Genomic DNA, 27,202 nt, shown 5'->3' with positions numbered 1-27,202 from the left:
AGTATTTATTTGACCTGAAAATACTAATTTACGTGTTACCACTTGAAGTAATTTATTTATGTTTATCCCCAAAAAGTATTTTTTTCAGTGTGTAGCTCTACTTTGAAAAATCATGAAACGCTCTTAGCCTGGCAAATAAACAACAACTTACATCTCAACACTGTGGGGGCCTGTCTCTCCAACCAACTGACTTGTTACAGAGAGACAAGAAACAGAAATCAACCCTGTGATCGATAGACTCTGACTGTCCGAATCTACGAGCCCTGTCTTCTAAAGTGCATTGTGGTTTCTGAGGTTCGGAAAATTCGCCACGAAGCTGGGGCCCTCCCATCTCATCTGAACCAAACAACGTCAGGCGGTACCCACTCCCATGTCGTTGGGTCTGGAACGCCAGTGCTCTGAGGATGACAGGGTTTCCAGGGATCTGACGGGTTCCTCTCTAATTTGGGCATCTACTTCTGCCACTTCCCCTGACCAGAAACCATTTTAAGTCAGCAGGCGGCCACATGGGAGCTGGCATTCCTCTTTAACTTTCCCTCCCTGTTCACTTCCGTGGCTCCATCTCTCTCTCTCTGTCTGTCTTTTTCTTGCTCTCTCTGTTTTCTTTCTCTATCTCTCTTTATCTCATTATTTTCTTCTCACTGTCTTTCTCTTCTTTTATATCTATATCTTCAGATACATTAAATAATTTGTTTTGTGTTACTTCAGCACTCATCCTCTTAGACTGTAATGATGGTCAATGTTAAGACACACCCCACATACAAAACACCCCATTTTTTTACATTTGACCTTTATTTAACCAGGCAAGACAGTTAAGAACAAATTCTTATTTATAATGACAGCCTACCGGGGATCAGTGGGTTAACTGCCTTGTTCAGGGGCAGAACGACACATTTTTACCTTCTCATTTTTACCGCCGCAAAACAGTGTTACCATAATCACAGTTCAACCCATGTTCTCTGTCGGGTTTCTCCCCAGCAGGTTCCTCCTCCTCCTGCCAGTGAGAGTGACTGACAGACTTTCCACCTGTTCTTGTTCCTGTTTCCAATTGTGAACATGGCTTGGTGGGAGTAACACTTAATGGGATTTCAGAGGGGCTGCAGTGTCGTCTCTGCCTCTCTGCCACCTACATAGCGCACTGCCAAGACCGGCAAGGCAGAAGAGCTCATTTCTCAATGGTCTTAATGGTGAAGACTGCTCAGGAAAGACCTGGTTAACTTAAATAAATGCATTGCAATTTAAATGTACATGAATTACATTTGTACATTAATGTAAGAGCATAACAGTGTTTCAACAAAGCTAAAGCACAACAAGGAGAAACTCTATCAGTCGAACTAGCTGTTAGGGTAGATAGACCATAAAACCAACCTATCATCCAATGGACACATTTAACAGCTATAGGGCAGGAGTCACCATCCACCTGAGTCATAGAGACAAGGATCTATGACTGCTTCCCTAATAGCACCCTATTCTCTACATAGTGCACTACTTTGGACCAGAGCCCTATAGGCCCTGGCCAAAAGTAGTGCACTACACAGTATAGCAGGGTTGGGGTCAATTCTGAATTGACCCCAACCCTGCTATATAGAGGGAATAGGATGCCATTTGGGATTCAGTCTATGAGGAGAATGGTGTCTGGCTTGTCTAAAGCCAACTACTGCAGTGACATGGTGAAGTCATTCAGTGTAACATTAAGTCATTCTGGTGTAACTCTGCCACAGTACACAGGCATGAAATCCACAGCGATGGGAAGCAGCAGAGCAGTGAATGGTGACTAATCTTTTCAAGGTGATAAGAAGAAATATGTGGGAGATGAGTGTGTCTGGAAGAAGTAAGAGGAGCTCGTTACTGCATCCAGTCACTGTTGCTTTCGCCATGGCACTGTCACAACAACACAGCTTTTGGAGCTTTGTTTTCAAGTCGGTTTCTCTCTCTCACTCTCTTTCTCTCTCACTCTCTCTCTCTTTCTGTCTCTCTCACTCTCTTTCACCCTCTCTTTCTCTCTTTCTCTCGCTCTCTCTCTGCTTTTCAGTTTTTCTTTGCTTCTCTTCTCTCTATCTTCTAAAGTTTTACAACTGTTGTCAGAAAGTTCACACATGAGTTTGGTGGCAAAGTTCTGCTTTTCTTCTTGTCCTCTCTCTCTCTCTCACTGTCTTCTTTTGTGTTCTTCTGTGTTGCTCCACATCAGAGAGGGGCCTTTTGTGTCTGACTTTGCCCTGAAGGCAGTCATCTTGCAAGTCAGATTAATAATTACAGAGTACACAGCATTGAGGGAAAAAAACTTCAGGATATTTGATGTCAAACATGAGACACCAAAATTACAAAGAAAAAGGTCTGAAGAGGAAAGGTCCTGAAGTTTAGGTCTTTCTTTCTCTCGCTCTTGGCAGTATTTCCTGTTATTGTTGCTGTCTACTGTTTGGCAGTGCATTAAAAACATAAAGAGAACTATAAAGGAGGGGGGGGGGTTCCCCTTGGGGAGGGAGGGCACATTTGAGAGGGGCGCGGCGGCCATATTTGTGACAAATGTCAGCAAAATGAAGAGAGAGTTGTATTTCATGTTGTTAAGGTTTTTGATCTAAATGTTTACATGAGTGAGTACATCAGCGTCATCACTCCCTCCCCCTCTCCCCCTCTTCCCCATCCCTTGTTATGTATCTATGATATAGACAGGATTCAAGGCCAGATGTAGGACTAACTGTGGCTCCACAGTGTTGTGGTCCACAGTTACGATTATGCTCTGTAACTGAATGGTTGTAAGTGCTCTTCACTGCGCTTTAACATGTAAGTAACTTTAAAAGCATGCATCATTGGAATGAACATTTACAATCCCTTCTAGTACTTTACCATGCCATTTTCAGTTACTGAATCAGTGATACTCTCCCCCCAGTACTATGTTGAGTAATTGGTGATATGTGTTTTAATCCCCTACGTTTAGAGAATAAACATGTGTTGTCAGATCTTTAGTTCATATTACTCAAGCCCGGTTGGGCAGTTGTGTTATTATGCTGATCGAGTGTTAGACTACTCTGAACAAGAAAGTGTTAGTGATTTTGAACTGAGGATAAGAACAACTTTTTTTCTCCTTCATGGAATATCTTCCCAATGCAGTAGGATTCAATCTGCCGCCCATGGAGGTAGGAAGGAGAAGCCAGGCAAAACATCAGTGACATGACAACTGCTTTGTAGAAATTGTTTCTCAACGGCAGACCTTCTGGAGATGCGACAGTGCGTTTGACTAGTGTCAGTCAGGGCGAAGACTGTGTTCCTCTTCTAAAAAGATGAGGGGTGTCACACCATGCCTGTTTGAACGGTGACAAAAGGAGCTGCTGCGTCAACGACGAGTGCCACCTGAGAGAAACCGTATCGGAGGGAAATGATGACAGAGCGCTTTGCTCAGTCGGGCGTTGCGTGTGTCACCGCAGTGTCTTGTGTTCAAAACACAAGGGTCATCTGCCGAGACCATGACAGTTAATGCCTCCTCTGTTTACTTATGCGTAGTCTATTAAGGTGGAAAAACTCAACTTCAAATGGAAATCAGTGAAACATCCTGATACCATCATTGGAATTCGAATCTTTATGTTCCTTTTCCTGATCCAGTTCTTCATATTTGTGCCACCACTATTCTACTGTCATTAGTGCTAATGGAATGGGAATAAGGTTTCTGGACGTAGCAGAGCTGCTGAGAAATACAGGAGTTGATCTGTATTCAACGCTAGTGATTGCTGATAACAGTTGACAGAGGGTAACGTAGTTGATATGAGGTAGCGTAGTTTATGGGAAGTAACAGAGTTGATTATATGGGACCTCTAATGGAAATGTGGCCGCTGTGTACTCAACAGGAAGGAAGTGTGGTGAAACTGTCCAGAACAGGTGGGGAGACGCTCTGAGGCAGTTGACATTTAACAGCTGGCGGAAAAGAAAGGCTCAAAACCCTACTATGAGGGTAAGGTTCGAGAACTTTTCAGAGACATCATCCTACGCCGCTAACTCTCGGTCTGGAATACGTTTACCATGTCTGTCCCACTAGGGGTTAATCGAAAAGTGATGCCGTACTAGGACTGATGTGCCAGCCATTTCCATGCTGTAGCCAAAAGTCATTATGTTACAAGAGTTAACATGATTGACAATGAAAACAAGTCAACTCCGTCATGTGCTCTCTCCTCCTACTGTTGAGTGGATGTGTTACTTGTTTACCAGAAATGCTCAAGGAACAACATAGTGTTAGGGAAAGTGGGAGGGGGAAAGGGAGGCGGTGGGGGGGACCTTGACAATTGTGAAAGTTGGCGTAAACAAGTCAAGTTGTTTGTTTCCACTAGCTGTGTTTTGGATTCGGGGGGTAATGTGGAAATTTGTCAGTGTTGTTACTCACTGAAGCCCTCCCACAGATCAAACTGAGACAAGTCAGATGACTGGGAGATCGACTTTTACTTGTGATGAAGTGAGTTATGATCTCAGACGCCTCACGCTTGCGAAGAAATGCCTTCCTTCACCATCATAGCTGTCTGAGATGTGAAGCCTACACCCCCTGGGACCATGCAGTGGGGTTTGGTGGTTTTGTGCCACCCAATCAGATCTACACAAAGCACATGCCAGACACCTGTCTTGCTGCTTGACTTTATCCTCAAGTTCAACCTTCAGCTCTGTTAGTTGAAGGTACCTCTTCCGAATCCTAACTTAAAGTTGGAAGAAAAGGGGGGGAAAGAGGGATGAACAACACAGAAACAAACAACGTGGGACAGCTGCATTCAATTTCCTCCCGCATACTGTTTCTATCATGAGGTCTTTTTCAGATGCACCCAGATCAGAGGTTACAGAATGGCTGTGAATCCAAACTAGTCCCTCCTGTGAATGCACTTGATGAGGGCTCCATGCAGGAATCCCTGTTCACACCCTCCATCACCTCCCAAGGCTATTTGATAATAACTAGGGGAAACTAAGATATTTTAATGGGAAGTACAGCCCACAGCCGTTTTAGCATCTGAGAGTCAGTGGGAGTTCCTGTTGAGATTCTATTGAGATTCTATTGAGTTTCTATTGAGATTCTATTGAGATTCTGTTGAGATTCTGTCGTATACAGTAGTGATCCATTCCGTTAGTACAGTGATCACTAGACAAGAATGCGAACAATGAAATGTCCTATCTTGAAGCATTTTGAAATGATATGTTCCATCTGGTGCCGAGAAGAACGGAATTGTTTTGTATGAGCGTATGAAATTACAAACATCCCCCCAGAATGCCGCAGTAATTATTTCAAAAAAAGCATCCTGTTTTGAATAATGTTGGTTATGAAAGAAACGGCACACTCTCGTAAACAACAACAGCCCCTTGGTGAGGCACAGTCTTCACTATTAAAGTGGTCCTTATAGTAACTCAACATGGTTTCAATCATATAACACTGGGGGTATTATGAGATGGTCCATGAAGCTACACTCTTAGGAAAAAGGGTTCCAAAAGGTTTCTTTGCAGAGGGATAGTGTTCTACCAAGAACCATTTTGATCAGAAGAACCCTTTTAGGAAGACAAGGGTTCTTTGTAAGGCAAAGGGTTCTACCTAGAACCTTTAACATCCTAAGAACCGTTTTTGGAAGAAAGTGTTCTTTGATGATTCTTTGGAAGGCAAGAAGGGTTCTACATACATTATAACCATATATACTATTTCCCAGCATGCTCTATTACAGGAAGAGTCTCAGAATTGTTTGTTTTACTGTCATATCTGTGTTTTTGCATGTACATTGATTGGTTGATTACTTGTGTGCTACACAAAGATAAATAACATCTAAATTAATCCAATCTATTAGCAATTTGATTTATTGCACCAGTTACTGAGATGGTTGTTCCAGTTTAGATGATTGAGGTAGTCTCAGTATTCAGTTTTCCCTGGCAGTCATTCTGAATGCAGGTTGTGGGTGATTAATAATTCCACTTGTTGGATATCCTAACTCTGGCTGGATTCCAATAGGAATTACAAATCACTTTACATGCCAGCATAATGTGATTTGCAGGCCTGTCCGTGGCCTGTAAATCAGGAGATTCCTAACACCGCTCTGTTAGGGTATAACTACGCCCTCAAAGAAAGGCCTTATGATACATGCAATGTATTGTCATAAATAATTACATTTTAAAGGCTAAAGGCTTTGGAATTCTCCAAAGACCAAAGGTTTCTTGGTAGAACCCTTCATAGAGGGTTCTAGGTAGAATCATATATAGGGGATTGTTTGAAGAACCCTACGTAGTGGGTTTTAGATAGAACCCTCTGCAAAGGATTCTACCTAGCACCAAAAAGCGTTCCACTATGTGGACAAACCAAAGAGTCCTGTATGGTTCTACTTAGCACCTTTTTTCTCAGAGTGCAGCTAGCTAGCACCAGCTTAATAATTGTGTGTGTGTGTGTGTGTGTGTGTGTGTGTGTGTGTGTGTGTGTGTGTGTGTGTGTGTGTGTGTGTGTGTGTGTGTGTTGAAGAGATTGAAATTAGCAAGGATATGAGTAGTAAAAGAACATGTCCTTCTTTAACCTTGAACAAATCTACTTTGAAACAAAAGTATACACCTCACACACATGGTTATGGGATAAAAAGAAAAGAAGACAACTGTACCATGTCAACCTTTATTTAACTAGGTAAGTCAGTTTAGAACAAATTCTAATTTTACAATGACAGCCTACCCCGGCCAAACCCTGCGTAAAAAAAAATTATAACGTTTATTAATTATGAAAAAATATGTATAACATTCCACCCATGAGGCCACTAGGTCATTTGACTGCAGGAAAGAGCTACCTTCAGACAATAGTAGCATGTTATTTGTAACACGTTTTTTCAGTGGTCATACACAGGTAGGCAATGGTCATACACAGGTAGGCAATGGTCATACACAGGTAGGCAATGGTCATACACAGGCAGGCAATGGTCATACACAGGTAGGCAATGGTCATACACAGGTAGGCAATGGTCATACACAGGTAGGCAAACAGGCAGGTGAATCAAAACTAAGACTGAAGGCTATAACTGGTTCTCACAAATGAGCTGGGAAAAGGCTTAGTAGAGTCAAAATGGACAATACCTCACAAAGGCACAAACAGAATGAACTGAACTAAATAAGGAGCTGATGAGACCAGGTGAGTAGCTAACACATGTTAAATCAATGAACAAACTTGAAAGACAGGGCTACGTTCAAGAACACAACGAAACCGAACATAAGTTTGACTAAGAAAATAAATACAGAACCTTACAGTATTTGTCGATCTACACATCAGCTCAAGACGCCGGCTGCTACAGAATTCGTTCCTGTTGAGAATATGTTTATCACGCAGTGTCAAATAGATCAAGTGGTGAGATCTCAATCTAAACCTCAAAAGCAGTTATGAAAATCTATGAAAAATCCGCATTCCATTGGACGAGTTAGAGTCGAGAGTTTGGCATGTCTTAGGAGATGGATGAGAATTGCATGTCTCACTTATTCTCCATTCATTATTGCAGTATCTTTGGATAATGAATCAAAACTCAACTAATAATCTTTTCCACTGGGTTTTTACTTAAACATGTAAAGCCTCAGATTTGGTGCAGGCTGATTTAAATATGAGGGAAATAGGATTTCTGGAGACTGCGAAGGCTTAGTCCAATAATTATCATACAGTACATATAATTCACCCAAGTTTCCAAATATATGAGATGCATCACATCCCAACTTATCAATCACTTTATCTTGATTGGTAATCTCAACTCATTTCATTGTATGATTGAAACGTATCATGTTGATAATGATGTGTAATTGGTGGAAAAATACATTTTTTTTTTTGGCCAAATGGTTCTTTGATGGTGGTACAATTGCAATTAAAGTCCTTACCTGGACATTATCTCAATGTCTGCGTGGTTTTGAGAAATACACTGCTCCAATCCTATTAGCTTAATTCCATTAACCGTTCACTTCCATTCGCTTCAGGGCGAGGTTGCCCTGGCAACAACTCAATACCTGTAGGCCAATTTGGCTGATGGCATCCATTTTGAACTACACATTCTCAATCAAATGTAGCAATTTCCCTAGAATATTATAGCTTCCTTCAAGGTTACCAGCTTATACCACTGACTGCAGAGAGAGAGAAGCAGAGAGAGAGAATGCCATTTAAGTTGTGGCTGTCATTTTAGCCATACTGAAATAAGTGAAAAAACACATTTTGAGAAGTAGAAAATGAGGGACTGCCTTCGATGGGAAGGGTCCATCAAGGATAGAGAGACTTAATGAGCGTCAGATCTGTGGCAGCTGTAATTTCTGGTCGAATTCCTGCGTAATAAGTGTGTCAAAGCCGTGACTGAGTTCCAGTCAAGGAGAGTGTCAGACATGTTTAATCCAGTTTGCTAGTATAAACCCAAACAGAATAATTTCATTTAATAATTTCATAATTTCTTGCCTACCTGGTTAAATAAAGGTGAAATATTTTTTTTTTTTTATTCAAAATTCAAACACACACTATGCAAACAGCATTCTAAGAAACACTTAGAAATCTTGTGTGTGTAGATGTAAGGTTTAGCTTCATCTTACCCACAAGGCCTATTTATTCAAATCAGCACATACAAATACACGATTAATCAAGAAAGGCATGCTTTAGATACAATAAATCAACTGCAAATCAACTGCCAGTGACTAATATCATCACATCTTCCAATCCTACAGACCGAAACTTAACCGCTAATATGTCATCTGTACAATGTCATACTTCCCAGTCATTTGTGGGCCGTCACTCATTATAGCCACTTACCAAATGAGCCTCTCCCATTTCCTTTTCATCCCAGACCCAACGTGACCCAGCCAGGCCCTTGTAAATTCTCCTCCCATCTGGCTTTGCCTTAAGCAGATGTCCAAGTGTCCATATTTAATCGCCTCTGTCAAAATGGCCTCCCGTCATCATGCAGCAGTCAGTCGCTCTGAGGTAGAGCAGACCCAGTCTACATCCTAAATGGCACCTTATTCCCTATATAGTGCACTACTTTTGACCAGGGACAATAGGACACTGGTCAAAAGTAGTGCACTATATATAAGGAATAGGGTGCTACTTAGGACAGAGTCAGAGGGAGACATTCCAGTCTGAGCAGCCCTCCTTGTAACACGAGGAAATGAGATTGTGTCAGGACTATTTCGGAGAGCGCTTTGAAGTCTTATTTTACATCGCCTCAGGAGGGACTGCAGCACAGAGACGTAGGGGTATCAGCTAAAACATCTGAAATGCCCCGGAACCCAAAATACTTTATCCGTCTGATCCATACACCACGTAGGTGGTCAGAGGGCTAGAGAGAAGCAGGGAGAAGTAACACAGGGGTTGTAAGATCATATGTCACTTACTGTATGCCACTGGTTCCCCTGATTTCATATGGTGTTTCATCTTATTATTCATCTTATTACACCAGTATGATGTCTACCTAGGGAGTAATTCAGAGAAGGTGATGATGAGAGATGTTTTACTTGCTGCGTTATTCACTTACATGCGTGCGTCATGGACTAAATGTAAACATTCCATTGTGATCGGAATAATTTTCGAGCATGAATTATTCATGAGATATTGTTCTCAAAGTCTGCAGGCCAGAGAGAGACGTTCAAGGGTAAATATAATAATGATAAGAATAAACACGTCTCAGTGTTGCTGGAAAACATTGGTGTATTCATAAAAAAATAGAGAAAGGTTTAGGCCTAGAAGAGCTAGCGGGAGTTGTCTCATCTATGAGTCTTCCAAGTTGTTGTTTTTTCAACTACTTTTTTTTTATACACATAGTATATGGTATATTGTGTTTCAGGTTATGGCGGCAATTGTTTTGGAAGGAGGCATACAATGAATCAAAACTCAACTAATAATCTTTTCCACTGGGTTTTTACTTAAACATGTAAAGCCTCAGATTTGGTGCAAGGTAGTCAGTCAATATCATTAAATGATCAGTAACATCTCCAGTGATTCTCAAGAACAACAAGCCTTTGTCCCAACAACATACGACATTGACCTGACATTCAGAGGTCATGAATGGGGGTAGGAGACACACACACACACACACACACACACACACACACACACACACACACACACACACACACACACACACACACGCACACACACGCACACGCACACACACGCACACACATACACACACAACAGAGAGGTAGAGACTCCCTGGTGTGGATGGTGGATACCCTGGCCCCCCTCCCCTGCTGCGTCCAGAGCAGGCTTCCAGGCGAGAGGGCATCCCGTGGTGCCATTTGAGTCTCCTTGCCAGCTCCAGACAACTTCACTATCCCTGCCCTAGCAGGGGGCGGTAATCACATCAGGGCCCCCTGACAAGAGGCATTCAATTCGGCTTCGGGCCCCTTAAGAGTCTGGCACCCAGCAGTCCTCTCTTCTCTCTACAGCGTGGTGACGTTACAATGAAATGGTTGTGTTTTTTAGTTTTTTTACCGCTGTCTAAATGTATTTGGAGACAGATTTGCGATTCCGTGTCACCGGGCGAAATCTGAATTGGCAGAATCGAGCATTGCTGCCAGCCCCGGTTCTTCTAGATGTGTGAATGATGGAATGAGTGGGCTTTTATATTCCCACTATGGTGAATTCCAAACGCGATCAAACCCCTCTTTTGTTGGCTAGGACTGATGAACAGTAATGAATAGACTTTATGGATCTCAGGAGGTTCTCATGGTGTCATGTGGAATATCCGTAAACATTAGCGAGTTATGGTCGTACACGAAACAGTTCTAGTATTTTCCTTGACTTTATATGAATGCATGTAGACGATAAAGGACGAGACAATCCATACGATTCTGCGACAACAGGGTCATGGTTAAGGTTGGTTCTGTGGCTTAGCTGGAAACAGGTCGGTCCTCTCTTGCATCCCTAAAAACAGTGGGGCGGTGGTCTTTAAAAAAAAAGGATGCTACCGCTTTAAGAGGTACATCCACTGTCCCTTGCCACACTCGATACATTTCTGCCGGCTCCTACTGTTAGCAGCATTATGCATTTCTTTCCAGTTGTCTTGAGTGTGCAGGTTAGTGTGTGTCTGTCTGCATGCGCGTGTTTGTGTCAGTTTTGGTCTTGGTGTGTATGCAATGATGTGTTGACCAGTGTCTCCAGGTATACTTTGCATCTAAGCATGGCTGGTGACTCGTTGTTTACGTTTTTCGAAAAGCCTGACCACCGTTCCCGCTCGTCATATTCAGAGAATGATATGCTTTCGCCAAAAGCCCAGGACAGCAAGGAATACTTGGGGCATCTTTTTTCTTATACCCGAAATCCACCAAAACTGAGGAAAAACGCTAGTGACTGTTTTAAGCAGCTTTGTGGCCTGCACTGTCGCATAGGCTTCATGGGGAGCCAGGCTTCCTGCAGCTACGCCTTCATTCATCACCTTACTTTCAATGGCCGCCGCGCCGCCTCTAGGCTAACGGACCAGGTAGGGTGTCGTGCTAGCACAATGTAGGGGGATTAGTATCAAAGCAGCTCGGGCGAGGCCCTGCGTCCCGGGCCGCCATTCAGCTCTAGCATGGGAGCCATAGCTGAGAAGCGCTGCGGGAGCAGCCAAGGTCATCGTGGAGGGAGACTGGGAAAGGAACCCTGGGAACCAGCCGTCTCCCCCTGCTAATCAGAGAGCTAGCCAGGCTAGCAGCACAGCAGGTGTCTCGCCCGCTAAATGTACATCTGTTTGGACCGCGGATAGCGTGGCTGACAACGAGATAATGCCCCATGGCTTTACTTTTTCCTTTCTCTCTTCTTTCTCTACTCCTTTTCTCTGTTCTTTCTTCTTTTTTTGTTTAGCTCTTTTGCTTTATTTGGCTTGGTTTCCTTGGGGTTTTCTTTCTTTCTCATCTTTTCTTTTTGGTTGTTTCTACCGAAACACCAAATGTATGCTTACTTATCAGACTTATGCATTCTAACCGAATGCTTTGCACTTGACTGGAAATCAGTCCCAAGTTATTAAAGAGAGATTTGGGGGGAGACTTAAAGGGTAGGGAGGATCCCAGCATGGGAACACCAATTTGGGGGGGGGTATAGAGACTGAAGTAGATGGAACTTTTTACAAGTTTATTTTTAACACAAGATATACAGCCACTGTAATGGTTCCATGGATATTATAAGCGCTATTGAATAATCCCCTGTATTATAACCAAGTTCAATGATGCAATCTCATAGAGAGAACTGGGTTACAGGTGAAAGTAGCTGGTTGTGGAGTTTTTGGCTCCTTCTTTTCTCCACTGAGTGATTGAAGCGTATATTAATGATTATAGGCATCATTTTAAGCCGATTGGGCATCCTGGGGAGCGAGGAATGGGACTAAGGAACTCCGATGGGACATCTGCTGGCTTCAGACCCAGTAGCACATTGGCCTAGTAACTCTCAAAGAGCAGACCGACCAGGAAATTAGCAACGAGGTTGGGAAAGAAAACAAGAAATGAGGTAACGATGATGTAGAAATAAACTACCGTTGACGTCTTCCGTTCTGAATCAAGAAGGCAACCATGTTTTTTTTCACCCCTCCACCCCTATTGGGATATTGGCAAGTTGTCATGACGACAGGGATGTTCTGCTGATGAAGTCTCGCTCCTCGTTGTCCAATCAGATCGTGGAGTCTAAAACTGCAGTATGAAACAGGAGAGGACGCACCTATTCCAGTTGCACAATGCCGAGAAGGACAGCCCGATCCTGGACCACCTACGGACGAAATGGACGATTTGGGGGAGGCAGTTAATGGAGCCGCCATGGATAAACAAAACACAACCCAGCGGGGGACGAGGATGAGGGGCTGCCAGGTAGGGGGTCCAATATCGTGTCTGATGCTGTTCATGTCATAATTCATCATTGCTATCAATACGATGGTCAAAGCGTTGTTTACAATTCTTTTCATGATCGACTTATGTAAAAATACAGATACTGCGCGGTCACTGTGTATCGCTATGAGTATTGGCGGGAATGTTTTTGTGGAAATATTGTTTCTGGTGGGGATTTTTCAGGTGTACTTTTCCCAAATTCGTAAACCACTCCTGCAGGTGGTTTTACGGATGCGAATGGAAAAATAAAATAAATGTTTTTATAAAACCAGGTAAAAACTTTACACAATTCTGTATGTGTTGGTTTCACAGTGGGTTGTAAAGCTATAGTATAATAGGCTAATATGCAGAAACCACAGGTAGCCAAATGAACAGAAAACTATCCCAGTGAAGTGAGATTCAGGCCTTTTATTCAGAATCCTGGGCTACATTTTCCTATTATTTTTCGTCTTTGGGCTGTCTTCAAAACTGGCCGAGCCAAAGCTGAGCTGTTTGTAGCCTTGTAAAAGATGGAGCGCTTAGGGGGGGTGCCCTCTGTTTTTCTCTGAGCACTGCAGGTAGCCATTGCTGTCATCATCCTTTTAAAACGCGCCTCGTATTCTTCTTATTAAATCACAGCTGCCCACAATTAAATATCGGCCGCCTTGGAGGTTTTGAAATGGGTTTGGAATACGGACTTGGTCATAAGACGATAACAATTTGCTACTCTCTCCATAAGCAGGTCTGTTTAGCACCATACTGCCCGACCTCCCCTCTCCTCGACTTCCCCCCTTCCATCCCCAATCCCTCCATCATGGGATCTCTGTGGGAAGCCATTTGTCAGACTGACTCTTCAAACCTCCAAATGAAATGGATATTGTCAGCATGGAGAAACCATCTTTATTGGATCCTGACTGGATATCTGTGGATCTATTGTTTTATTTTTTATATATATATTTTTTTACTTTTACCCATTTTTCTCCCCAGTTTTGTGGTATCCAATTGGTAGTTACAGTCTTGTCTCATCGCTGCAACTCCCGTATGGACTCGGGAGAGGCAAAGGTCGAGAGCCGTGCATCCTCCGAAGCACACCCAACCAAGCCGCACTGCTTCTTGACACAATGCCCGCTAAACCTGGAAGCCAGATGCACCAATGTGTCAGAGGAAACACCATGCACCTGGCGACCGTGTCAGCGTGCACTGCACCCAGCCCACCACAGGAGTCGCTAGTGCACGACGGGACAAGGAGATGCCTGCCAGCCAAACCCTCCCCTAACGCGGACGATGCTGGGCCAAATGTGCGGCGCCACATGGTTTTCCCGGTCACGTCCAGCTGCGACAGAGCCTGGACTCGAACCCACAATCTCTAGTGGCACAGCTAGCACTGCGATACAGTGCCTTAGACCTCTGTACCACCCGGGAGGCCCAATAATTTTTTTTATGTTGTGTTGTTGGACAGTTTTGCGAATGGCGGTGGCTCCACACTGAGATGGTTCTCTGAAGTGGGTGAGAGCTCAGTAGCACAGAGTTCCAGGAAATTACAGACTGCCATTTCACGAACCACTTGTGATTTGACACACATTTTAAATCCTGGTGCTTTCTACTGATAGCCGAAGACTCTATTTGAAGTTGGGATTATGTTGAACATTTTGGACCACGTAACCCCATTCATTAAGTTCTTCAAAATGTCTCTCAAATGCTTTCAAATGATTGATAGATTGACTAGCAAGAACATCTTGTGACTGAAATGATTGTAGAGCACATGTTCCCTATACGTTTTTAGAGTTTGAAGAAGGCCACATTGCTGGTGAGATAGAGCAAGGGTATAACTTTTTTTTCCAATTCAGCATTTTTAAAACAGTGTGTTTTAAAGTCTAAGTCACTTTAAGCTTATCTCCCAAGTCTTTTCTCTTCAGCCTCGCAACAAAACACATCATAACAGCATGAGGCTAAGTCTAAGCTGGTCAGTTGGACCTCCGGTTAGAGATACTGAGGCCATTTGGACACGGGAGATAACTGCAATAATGGGAAGTTGGTTTTGGAGAAATAGCCCCAAAGCCATAGCTATCACTCTGAGCTGATTGCTGGATTATTATGTCGTTTTAGATGGCAATCACTGTCGCCAAGGGCAAAGACAGAAAAACATGCTTCAACCTTGATTCAACCTCCATTCAGGTTTCATTCAGCCTCCATTCAACTTATTAACAGTTTAAAAATAGTTCCATCCACCAGTGATTGACACATAACCTTGAACAGTAGCGGAGAGATACAACAGAGCAAGTTGTAGATGTCATTTTGTAAACGAAAGCATGCTGGCCAGTAGTTGAAACTCATGTCCAGAATGGTTGCTACTCCATTGAAGAATTGCTTACTCAGTGTTATTCCTGTTACAGGAAATGGGTTTTCAATTGCTTTGATGCTGTGTGCCACGTGTAACAGGTTTGGTCCCTCAACGTTAATAAGCACTGACAGCAGTCTCTTACGATGGACGTTTCATAATGGTCTTAAAGGCTTCGAACTCTGGGCAGCAGGTCAATTGCAACACGCTGAGGGGTTTTACCAGGAAACCCATATAGGAGGGAAGACCAGAGGTGTCTTATGATGCAGATTAGTAACACTAGGTTTGTGAGATTTGAGGTCAGATGTGGTGAGCAGCACTCCACAGCATGTACCTCATGACTTTGGGTCTGAGGAGGAAGTGAGTTGTTTTTAGACATTTTCTGATTTATGCACCAATGTCCCCCTTTAGCAATAAAGAATGGTATGTCCCGGCCAGAACCAAGATCTTATGGAAAATATGGAGTCAATATGCATTTCAGTTATTCACCACAAACTTCTTCATAAGTCTTTGGTTTGGGGAGTGTGAGATATTTGTACCCGTTTTACTCCCTAAGCCTTAGACCATAAGGCTTATGAATCCAAGCCTAGATGAAGCTGTCAAAAAGCCACAAAACTCAGAGAAAACCAGCTCAACCTGTTTGGAATTCCTTAATTTGCATCATGTAATCAAGCGATGTTGTCATCTGGATAAATCAACATTTGAACCATCTGAAGAGGACGGATAATAAGCAGCCATTACCCAGTCTATCATCAATCGCCATGGACGCCATGTGTCAGTAAATGTCATCTTGAGGTTGATTGGACCACCCAGAGGTCAGCCCATTAAATGCCATGCTGTTTTCATTCAGAACTTCCAGCGCTGTAGCCGACCATGTTTCCCCCACCCACCCCACGGTTCCCCCCAGCTAACCCACATAAAGACCTCTGATCTAGGGCTGGGGTCCCCGTAAATTACTGTGTTTAAAGGAACCCAAACATGATCAGAAAGACCTAGAGTCCCCAGAGCAATGGGAAGCAATGGGAACATCGTGTTCCATACAGTTAATGTACATTCCTCCCTGGAACAAACCAAAACAAGAACACTTCAGATGATGCCAGTGATACCAGCGCACCTTGAAGGAGTTGGTTGGTTTCTGAACCCCTGGCTTGACGTATGCCTGATGCATCTTGCACGTGCAGATTGCAGGGGAGGGGTTCTTCTGGCTGGCTAATTGCTCATCAGTTGAATGCATACGATATTTCTTCCATTTCATTTAATAGAGCGAGACCACAGACGAAGCTCAGAGAGAGCATGGTTAGAGCAACTATGTGCAATGTGTCCACATTGTTAACATGCAGACATAAAGAGAACGAGCAAGATTGCAAACCGGTTTGAGCACCAAGGGGCTGTCCAGACTCTCCTGACAAGGGAGGAGGTGATGGCGATGGTTGCCTCTTTAAGGCATGTTTCTCCTGTTAACTAATGGTTGCCCACAGCGCTGTGGTGTCCATTTGTGGTGTCCAGTTCAGTGAAGAGACAAACACTGACACCACAAAGACAGGAGCGCCTAGACGCTAGTAGCTCCAATTGACCAGTGGTGTACCTGCTCGTTACGCCAATCATTATTTCAGGGAAAGGCTAGAGAATTGTACTTTGTTTAAAACTGATGCATTGGTCTAACGAGAGCTCACATTCACCTACACCCTAATAAATAAGAATTTAACAAAATATTTCCTCCATGTATAGAAAACCAAATCAAAAGGCAGTGTTAATTGTAGTGAATTTAAAAAGAATGTCAAATGTAATGAAATCGGCTTTCCTTTATCTAGTCAGAATGTAATATTAAGCTCTTTGTTCATATCCAGTTGGTCTGGGACTGCTCAGGACAGGCAGATGATGAGATAATGGATACGTTCTTATTTCTGATGAGACTATAGATCTATGATGACACAGTTCAAGATAAAGAGCTCCCGTCCCTAGCAGCCAATTTAGACAGTAGAATTACAAAGGGAATTGTGCCTCGCCAATGTCACGTGTGAAATCCAATAGCATTTGTTACAAATGGTAGATGTCTTGCCTAATACACTACTTCTACTTCGTGAATAATTTTCATTGCCAGAGCAGACTAGAGGGATCTGAATGTTTCCTTTTCGAGTACTTGCAAGTCAGTCAGTGTAACACATATTTTTGTCGATTAATGTTATTTTAATTCCCCATCCCTCTTGCTCATCAATATTCCTTTAATGCTCCATGACAGTTTCGATCTCTTTATTGTAAAAATAACAATTCGAATATTTACATCCTGCTTCAATTACTAGCATGTTATTAGGCTAATTGGTGGCCCATAGCTGTGCAATGACTATAAGTTAGTTATAGAACAGGTGCATTCTCTCTCTCTCTCTCTCTCTCTCTCTCTCTCTCTCTCTCTCTCTCTCTCTCTAAACCGACATATGTTGAAACATTGGCATGTAACTACCACCAATAAGGACCATTCTTTAGCAGCATCAGTCGTCTCTCCCACCCACTTGATATGAATCGTGAATAATTCAAAACTGGCTCAACTAGGAGGATACTACATGGTTCCATGTATAGGGAACCATCTGCCTTTGTTATATGGACGGATGAATTCAGTTTATTGTTTGAAATAAGAAAGCAGAGTTGGTGGTGAATGATGATGACACCTGGTATACTACCTCATAGTCATGTTCCAGTTGTCATACCGCCATTTACAACAGAGACTATAGCTGCATCCTATTCCCTACATAGTGCACTACTTCTGACCAGAGCCATTCAGGGAATTGAGTGAATTGAGTGTAATTTGGCATGCAGCGTAGATTTAGGGGTGCAGGGTTCAGCCATTACAACGCTTTATCTAATGACAAGTGGGGTTTTAATGAAGTGTCGAGCTGTCCGGGCGACGTGATACACAAAGAGTGGTGGCCATTTTGAATGACCAAAGACAGGGTGGAGAAGAAAAAGAAACAGTGGTCTATAGGGAGGCCATTCCCTGAGGTCTGACCTAATGACAGCTTCCTGTCTGTCTCTCTGCCTTGCCTAACACATCTGAGAGAGGAAGGGGGAGAGAACATCTGTGGGGCTCTGGACCAATGCTTCAGTTAAAAGAAGGGATGGGGGGGCTGCATGGCGGATGGATTGCTTTTCATTTATTTCATGATGGTGCCCATTGGTTTTAATTATGGCTGCCTCTTTCAAGTTGGAAATAGGCACGGTTCAAAAATCAGTGCTGTCCTTTTCTTGTGTTTTCCCTTTGTGTCTTTGTGACTGGGTGGGGAGGGGGATGGGGACATATGTCTGTGTTTTGGTGTGTGTTTATAAATGCTGTGCACGTGTGTGTATGAGTGCAGATGCTTGTGTAAGGAAGGGGTGGATGGGTTTTTGTGCGCCATACATGTGTGTATGAGTGTGTGTATCCGTGCGTGTGTGTAAATACATGTGTATATGCGTGTGTGGGTCTGTCTTATTTCCCCAGCACAGCTGCAATAGGAATAGATTGATGTGAAACCCAAGCCGGCACTTTAAAGGCAAAAGGCTGGACAGACGTGGTCTTGGTACCAGATGGGGGTTTGTAATGAAAAGAGTAATCCCTACCCAGGCATCACTTCCATCAATCCAGCACTACAAAGTGATTCATAGAGAGGTTTCACAAGAAATCCCCCCCCTCTCCCTTTCCCTCTCCCTCTCTCTCTCTCTCTCTTTCTCTCTCTTTCTCTCTCTGTCTCTCTCTGTCTCGCAAGACTTGCAAATTTAACATTAGCTAATATTCAGAGAGCAGCACGCCTTTTTATGCACCAGGGCCTTTCTCTGATTGAGCTCCAGTTGATGCATTGCAAATGAGTTGCAGCGCCACAGCTAGCTAGTAAAGCAGGCAATGCCTCTGATTTGTATTCAATGTACACTACCATTCAAAAGTTTGGGTTCACTTAGAAATATCCTTGTTTTTCAAAGAAAATAACATTTGTTGTCCATTAAAATAACATCAAATTATTTTGAAATACAGTGTAGAAATTGTTAATGATGTAAATGATTATAGTAGCTGGAAACGGCTGATTTGTAATGGAATATCTACATAGGCGTACAGAGGCCCATTATCAGTAACCATCACTCCTGTGTTCCAATGGCACGTTGTGTTAGCTAATCCAAGTTTATCATTTTAAAAGGCTAATTGAGCATTAGAAAACCCTTTTGCAATTATGTTAGCACAGCTGAAAACTGTAGTCCTGATTAAAGAAGCAATAAAACTGGCCTTCTTTAGACTAGTTGAGTATCTGGAGAATTCAATTACAGGCTCAAAATGGCCAGAAACAAAGCACTTTCTTCTGAAACTCATCAGTCTATTCTTGTTCTGAGAAATTAAGGCTATTCCATGCGAGAAATTGGCAAGAAATTGAAGATCTCGTGCAACGCTGTGTACTACTCCCTTCACAGAACAGCGCAAACTGGCTCTAAACAGAATAGAAAGAGGAGTTGGAGGCCCCAGTTCACAACTGAGCAAGATGACAAGTACATTAGAGTGTCTAGTTTGAGAAACAGACACCTCACAAGTCCTCAACTGGCAGCTTCATTAAGTAGTACCCGCAAAACACCAGTCTCAACGTCAACAGTGAAGAGGCGACTCCGGGATGCTGGCCTTCTAAGCAGAGTTGCAAAGAAAAAGCCATATCTCAGACTGGGCAATAAAATGAAAAGATTAAGATGGGAAAAAGAACACAGACACTGGACAGAGGAACTCTGTCTAGAAGGCCAGCATCCCGGAGTCGCCTCTTCGCTGTTGACGTTGAGACTGGTGTTTTGCGGGTACTATTTAATGAAGCTGTTCATCTGTTTCTCAAACTAGACACTCTAATGTACTTGTCCTCTTGCTCAGTTGTGCACCGGGGCCTCCCACTCCTCTTTCTATTCTGGTTAGAGGGAGTACACAGCGTTGCACGAGATCATCAGTTTCTTGGCAATTTCTCACCTGGAATAGCCTTCATTTCTCAGAACAAGAATAGACTGATGAGTTTCAGAAGAAACGTCTTTGTTTCTGGCCATTTTGAGCCTGTAATCAAACACACAAATGCTGATGCTCCAGATACTCAACTAGTCTAAAGAAGGCCTGTTTTATTACTTCTTTAATCAGGACAACAGTTTTCAGCTGTGCTAACATAATTGCAAAAGGGTTTTCTAATGATCAATTAGCCTTTTAAAATGATAAACTTGGATTAGCTAACACAACGTGCCATTGGAACACAGGAGTGATGGTTGCTGATAATGGGCCTCTGTACACCTATGTAGATATTCCATAGAAAATCTGTCGTTTCCAGCTACAATAGTCATTTACAACATTAACAATGTCTACACTGTATTTCTGATAAATTTTATGTTATTTTAATGGACAAAAAATGTGCTTCTCTTTCAAAAACAAGGACATTTCTAAGTGACCCCAAACTTTTGGACGGTAGTGTACATGTCACTGCAGGACATGCTAGTTTCTCTCTCTCCTCTTTTCTTTTCCCTTTTCTTCTCTTAATTCCACTCCCCAGCCATAAAAATGTCTTTCTTTGCCACAGTTCCTCGTTATTACAAAGATGCAGCAAATTGGACACAGAATTAAGGGAGTGGCAGCCTTGCAAATGTGTTAAGAAAAGTCATTTTCATTCCTCATGTATGCAAGACTCTTCCTCCCTCTCTGATTCCACACTCCCCCTTTCTTTCTCCATCTCTCTCTTCTTCTCACCCTCCCTTTCTCAGTAAATCTATCTTTCTCTTTCCCCGTCCCTCCCTCTCTCTATTTCTCCCCCTCTCGACATACCTCTTTCTCTGACTCTTTCACTCCCGTGCTCTCGTGACATCCCTCTCTCTCTCCCCCTCTCTCTCTCCCTCTTTTAGTAATAGTGTATGTTTAGCTCGTTCTAAGAAACTCTATGCAGGGAGTATGGGAGGGAGATTTCTCCGTCGTAGATTTACATCACACTTGCACAATATGTCAAGAATTCAACATGCATTACCATGTGGTGGACCAAATAGGGTTTGACGTAGCGGAATGTTTAAAGTGGTGGTAAATGCAGTATATGAGGTTCTTATGGGACTTTGAAGACAGTGATGTCTAAGGGAACACCTATGTTGCCTCTCTCCATTCTCAGCAGCTTCCATCAAAATCAAAGCATTGGGAAGGCAGATACCCTCCAAACCTGAGAATACATGATGGAATTCATTTCCAGCTCTTACTGAAAAAACAAGCTCAAACTGTGAAGACCAAACTTCCTGCTTTCTCTTCCTTTTTTAGGAAGATAACTTCCATGTCCTATTCCCCTCTTCCTATCTCCCCCTATCATGGAGAGTGTCTCCAAACACAAGTATTCCTGATTCCCCGACGGTGAAATCCGAGGTGCCTTGATGCTCAGTGGAGCTCTGGGTTTGGGTTAGAGGGAGGTTTGGCTTGGCCCTCCTCCAGGTGGGAGAACTGGGGTGTAAACAGTTTACAGATCTATGTGTGTGTGTGTGTGTCTGGGTCTGGCAGGTTGGGGGAAGGCTGGGGCTAAGCCTGGAGGAATGTAACCTGAACACTACTTCACAGGGGGAGCAGGAGTACGAAGGGGCATTCATGCATATTGTCTGGCTTACAGGAAACGACCCTCCATGTTCAAGGGGAACCATGTAAACGGCTGACGTAGGCAGTCGGGGAGTTCTGTCGGCCTGTCGGAATGACTTGGCTGTGGGCCGCCGGAAGAGGAGGCTCTGAGATTACATGGTTAGGTTAGACCCGGTTCCAAAGACGTAGTGTGTGTGTGCGTGTGTGTGTGTGCGTGCATCCCCTTCCACGGACTCAGCATTATGCATCTTTAAAGTCACCACAGTCATGTGACCTTCACTGCATAATAAGCCGGAAGCCATATGCAGGAAGCCGCTGCAGCAGAGAGCAGATCAGCTAGCTGGCTTCAATGCAGGAAGGAAAATCAGGTGTTGGAAACAAAGAGGTTGGAGGAGGAGAGAGACGTGTATCTCCAAGGACACATACCATCCAGCAGATCAAAACACTCAGAGGACACGATTGATGGGAAGCCACGCTAGCTAGCTAGCTGCTGTATGGTTGAGGTTGAAAGCAGTGGAGGCTACAGCCAACACATTATAGAATTCCTAATGCTGTCCTTATCTGTCAGTTAATTGAAGCCGTGTGTCTCTCCCAAGGGATAGTTGGGCTGTCTTTGTAGTATATCTTTGTCCTATTGTGTGCTTAGCTAATTATTTTCCTCGGTAACTTCAACAAAAATACTGTCGTTATTTGCATTTTTATCTTGTTTTGCGGTAGTCTTGGTCTAGCTACTGATGTTTGACAGAGTTTATATCAAACCATATTCATTTGCATGATTATGGTACCTTGTAAAAAACAATGTTTTTCTATAAATGTTTTTGTCAACGTCGGTTCACTTGGTCACATGGGAATGGATAACACCATCTCCATTGGTTGGACAAATTATTCAATGTAGATTTTAGCGCAAAGAGTGTTCATCATATAACCTTTGATTTATGACAATTAATTATATGTGCACCAGCGCAATCATGCTGCACACACAGTTTGAAGAAGCAGTAGCAAGGCTGCCCGCTAGTCAAGTCATTCCTCTAACACGTCCCCTTCTCCAGAGAGGGGAAGAAAGTCACTCTGTCATTGTGTCTGTCTGAGGACGTACAGGGTCTAAGTCAAAACATACACAGCTGACAGTCTTAAAGACCATGTGAATATCTGAGTCAAAACATACACCGCTGACAGTCTTAAAGACCATGTGAATATCTGAGTCAAAACATACACCGCTGACAGTCTTAAAGACCATGTGAATATCTGAGTCAAAACATACACCGCTGACAGTCTTAAAGATCATGTGAATATCTGAGTCAAAACATACACAGCTGACAGGCAAAAAGATCATGTGAATATCTGAGTCAAAACATACACAGCTGACAGTCTTAAAGACCATGTGAAGATCTGCAAAAAAAAATCTTGATTCATATGATAGAATATGCCCATTTCAGTTTTTTTGTTTTATATAGCAGCAATCCGCTTGGACAGTTATGTGCCTGTGTTCTGATGTGCTGTTGTTCTGTGGTAATTAGGACCCATTTATCCATTTGCTCATGGTTTCACGGGGTCCAGCATGCCAGTCCCCCTGCTGTCTGCCAGTCAAGTGAATGCCTGAAATGTGTTAGTGCCAGGAGTCCTTGTGGTTGGTGGAACGGGGGGGGGCTGGGCCGGGGGTTGAGCACTGCAAGTTATAAGACCAGGCTTTTTCTTTGTTCTCTCTCTTTTCTTGTATAACTTGTTGCTGTTTCTTTAAGGGTTTGTTTGGTGTGGGCTACGGCCAGACAGTAGCCTGTGAAAGTTTGGGTTCAATAAACCGTTTTCATTTGAGAACTCAAGAACTGTTTTAATTGAAGCTCTCAGACAAATGGACTTAAACAATGCTTAATAGAAAGATAAATAGGCCTTTATACTAGGGCTAAAGAGCACTTGGAACACTTGAAAATACAATGTTCTCTCACCGCAGTTCACAACCATGGAGCAACCAATTTCTATAGTTGTCCGGCATTTTTTCTTTATGGAACTCCTATCTCCGCTAACGAAATGAATGGTTATGGCTTTGAAGAGGAAATGGCATGCATTCCTCCATAATCGTAAGAGGTATTTACATATGCTCTCTAAATAATTATGTGGCAACGCCGGAGCATCCAATGAATTTTTCACAAAAGCACTTTCTATTATTTACATTCCTAAAATGTAATGTGGTTTACTTCTGCAACTGGATGCCGAATCAAAGCATTCATTCTGGGAGGGAGTCGACACCACAAAAAAAAAAGTTCAAAGCCGTAGAGAGGTCAAGCATAGGGGTCAGTCTCTCTCGGAGCCTTTCGCTGCCTGCATGAATACATAACCGACAATTGACTTTCTAATGGGGGGCCTGATAAAATATGCAGTTTAATAACTGTTATCATGGGTCCTTTTTTGTTTCCACCCATCTTGTTTTAGTCCATCAGCATCTAAGCGACGCTGCTGATTGAATAATGAAGAGCTGCCGGCTCCCTTCGGGACCCTTTGGCCCAGCTTTTCACCTCTGAAATTCAAAATGGCAGCCAACTTCTTCTCATGCATAAAAAGGCCTTGAGATTTCCTCTGATCGGATCAAAGCGTTGACCTGTGTTGCCAGGCGACCTTTCCAATCCCTTGCCGAAAACCCTTGAATAGGGGGGGATCCTGGCTCATGGAAGACTCTGGGGAATTGCACGGTGGCGTCTTCTGCTGTCATCTTAGGCCTTGTCTATTTGATGTGACCTTTCACCCACGACCACTGTAGCGATCATGAGGGAGATCTGACTAACGCCCTAGCAGGGTCTGAATAATAAACTATCTAGAATATTATCTACCTGGATATATGTCACCAGTGCTCCCTATGGAGCTAAGATGTGTCCAAAGGTTCTTTAATTATACTAACCTCAAGGGGGATGTGCTCTCTTCCTTTGTCTTTCAGGCTATGGCTCAAAGGACCACTCTAATGTTGACCCATGGAAAGGAGCTGTCAGAAGATTGGAAGCGGTCCAGTGTGGACCAATGGGAATGGGTTCTGTCTGGAGAGGCTTGTCAAGGAACCAGGCTTGCGTCTGGATGACAATGGGACAAGAAAACATCTGGACCAGTCGAAGACTGACTTTTTCTGTCCAGACCGACATCGGCCATCTTGAAAGTGAGAGGCATGAAGATGTGATGTTCTCCCTTTAGTGTCCTCCATTTAGTTTTTTTATCTCACTGTCCAATCCCCCTTTAGGCCCCGCTCCAGGACTCATTATTGAGAGCATGACTTGGCATGTTGTAATGTATGTTGTCAACATGTTGATGTATCGTGAGTGTTATTGTTCATATTCAGTTCATTATTGGCTTGTAAAGTTGAGTTTTTTTCAGTTTTGTTCTTCATGTGAACCTTTATTTTCATTTCATTTTCATAATTCTAACCAATTTTGTCAGTGAATGTTCCTTTGTGGGGGTTATTCTTTGAAGTTTGTTTAGTTCTCTGTCAATGGTAGACCCCGGACCCTGTTGTGCAAACTCCACAGTCCTCCAGGGTTGAACATCCCCTCTCAGCTGTGTAGGAGGTCAATATTCTGACGTCTCCACACTGCAAACTAGGCCTGAGCCTTTGAGGATTTGGCAGGGGCGAGACAGGGACAGCAGTAGGGTTGAACTGGGTTTAGTTTGGCTGCCGTGGGGGACTGTGGTTTGGACCGATGTGTCGCTGCTGCATTAACCCCTGTCACTCTTCATATCAGCAGACCATGAGGAATGTTGAGATCTGTTGGCCACCGATGTGACATAACCCCTCACTTCCTAATCAATGTACCGTTACTATGACACACCTGGTTATAAAGACGTTAAAAAAATTGCTCTAATTACATTGGTAATCAGTTTAAAATATCAATAAGGTACCTTGGGGGTTTGTGATATATGGCCAATATACCACGGCTATGGGCTCTATCCAGGCACTCCTTGTTGCGTCGTGCATAAGAACAGTCCTTAGCAGTGGTATATTGGCCATATTCAACACCTCCTCGGGCCTTACTGCTTTAATATACCCCACCCCCTCGTGCCTTACTGCTTCAGTATAGTTATCTATAACTACCAGCACATGTACCTATTCTATGACATGTCCATTTATAAAGTCTTTATAAACCATTTATAAACAGTCCATAACAATCATGGTTACCTTGCAGCTTTGTGAATAAAAAGGACATTGATTTGTGTGGCATTCATCAGGACTCATGGTCTTGATTGGTTCCCATCAAAGCCATTGTCCTTTCAATGGAACTAATGTGCCTGTGTCGCCAAGTCCTCTCAATACATCTGCACGGTATTATTGTCGTCTGGGAATGTCTCGAAATCCAGACTTCATTTAGGTCCATATGTATACCGTACAGCTGACCCCTCCCGTCCTGAATGTCTGTAATGGATGTTATATGTACATAACCTAATGCATAAAATGCACAGAGTGATATTTCACAGTTTAACTATTTGAAGCACTTTAAGTCCTAATGTTTGTTTGAACACCGTGTCAAATGATCAAATGTTTTCTTACTCGTTATCCATTAATTTCAAAGGTAACATTTTTCGACAAGGGCACAGAAATGAGGCGATACTGACGACGCCACAGTGTGACGACTGCCTGTGATGCTTGTAATACTTCGAGCTGGATCTACACTTGAGCATGTCAAATGTGCCAGGTTAAAGCTCTCACGATCCCAGTTTCCCGAAATAGGTGCACAATTTATCCTGGTATTTCAGTAAGGTTGTGTCTCAAATGGCACCCTATTTCCTATGTAGTGCATTACTTTTGACCAGGGCCCATAAGGTTCTGGTCAAAAGTAGTTCACTTTATAGGGAATAGGGTGCCATTTGGTATGCACAACAGGAGGCCCTATTTTTCTGGTGGGTTGTGCTGCTGCTCCATAACGCGTGGCTGACTGGGTAGACTGGTGTTCTCCTAAGCTGATCTGTAGTCCTCATTCCTATCCTCTGGTGTCAGCACTTCTTAAAGTGGGCTGCCGGAGCCTCAGCACTTTCCCCGAAGCCTAGAAAAAGAGTGGAGAAAATCCGGTTAAATCCACACAACTCTGGAATGCATTTTCATTAAAAGGCGTTTGTTTGAAGGGATTGTGTGGTTGAGGGAGAGCGAATATCAGAAGAGATCAGATTGAATGGCTGATTGCTACGTACTGTAGTCGGAGAAGTAATGTTAGAGAGAGGAGGGCGAGAGAGAAATGACCTGACCAAGACACATTTATTTGGCTGCCTGGTTGCTAACAAGGTGTTAGAACTGTAAAAAATAAAAGTTTTATCCCATTTTGTGTGTGTACATGTATGTGTGTGTGCGTGTATGGGTGTATGCGTGTATGTGTGTGTGCATATATGTGTGTGTGTGCATGGGTGTGAACTCTTGTACCGCCAGATAAAGCCACTGCCTGTCTAAATCTCCTATTACTCAGTCCCTACACGTCTCCTCTTTATTTCCCCTTGTCTCCCTTTCCTCAAGAGGTAATTGCAATCCAAGGAGAGACAGGGCTTATCACACTACTGCT

At 43.2% G+C, this 27,202-nt stretch overlaps 1 long non-coding RNA gene across 1 annotated transcript; it reads left to right on the top strand.

Moving 5' to 3' along the window:
• Positions 1–12,025: 12,025 nt before the first annotated feature.
• LOC106564886 (uncharacterized) lies at positions 12,026–26,966 on the top strand. The gene is made up of 2 exons (XR_001319558.1): positions 12,026–12,771; positions 24,607–26,966. It is a non-coding gene; the product is annotated as an uncharacterized lncRNA (long non-coding RNA).
• The last annotated feature ends 236 nt before the right edge of the window (positions 26,967–27,202 follow it).

Source organism: Salmo salar, chromosome ssa12 (assembly GCF_905237065.1).
Source record: "Salmo salar chromosome ssa12, Ssal_v3.1, whole genome shotgun sequence".
In the NCBI taxonomy this organism is placed as follows: Eukaryota; Metazoa; Chordata; class Actinopteri; order Salmoniformes; family Salmonidae; genus Salmo; species Salmo salar.
The sequence above is the reverse complement of the archived record's forward strand: the minus strand, read 5'-3'. Positions and strand labels throughout refer to the sequence as shown.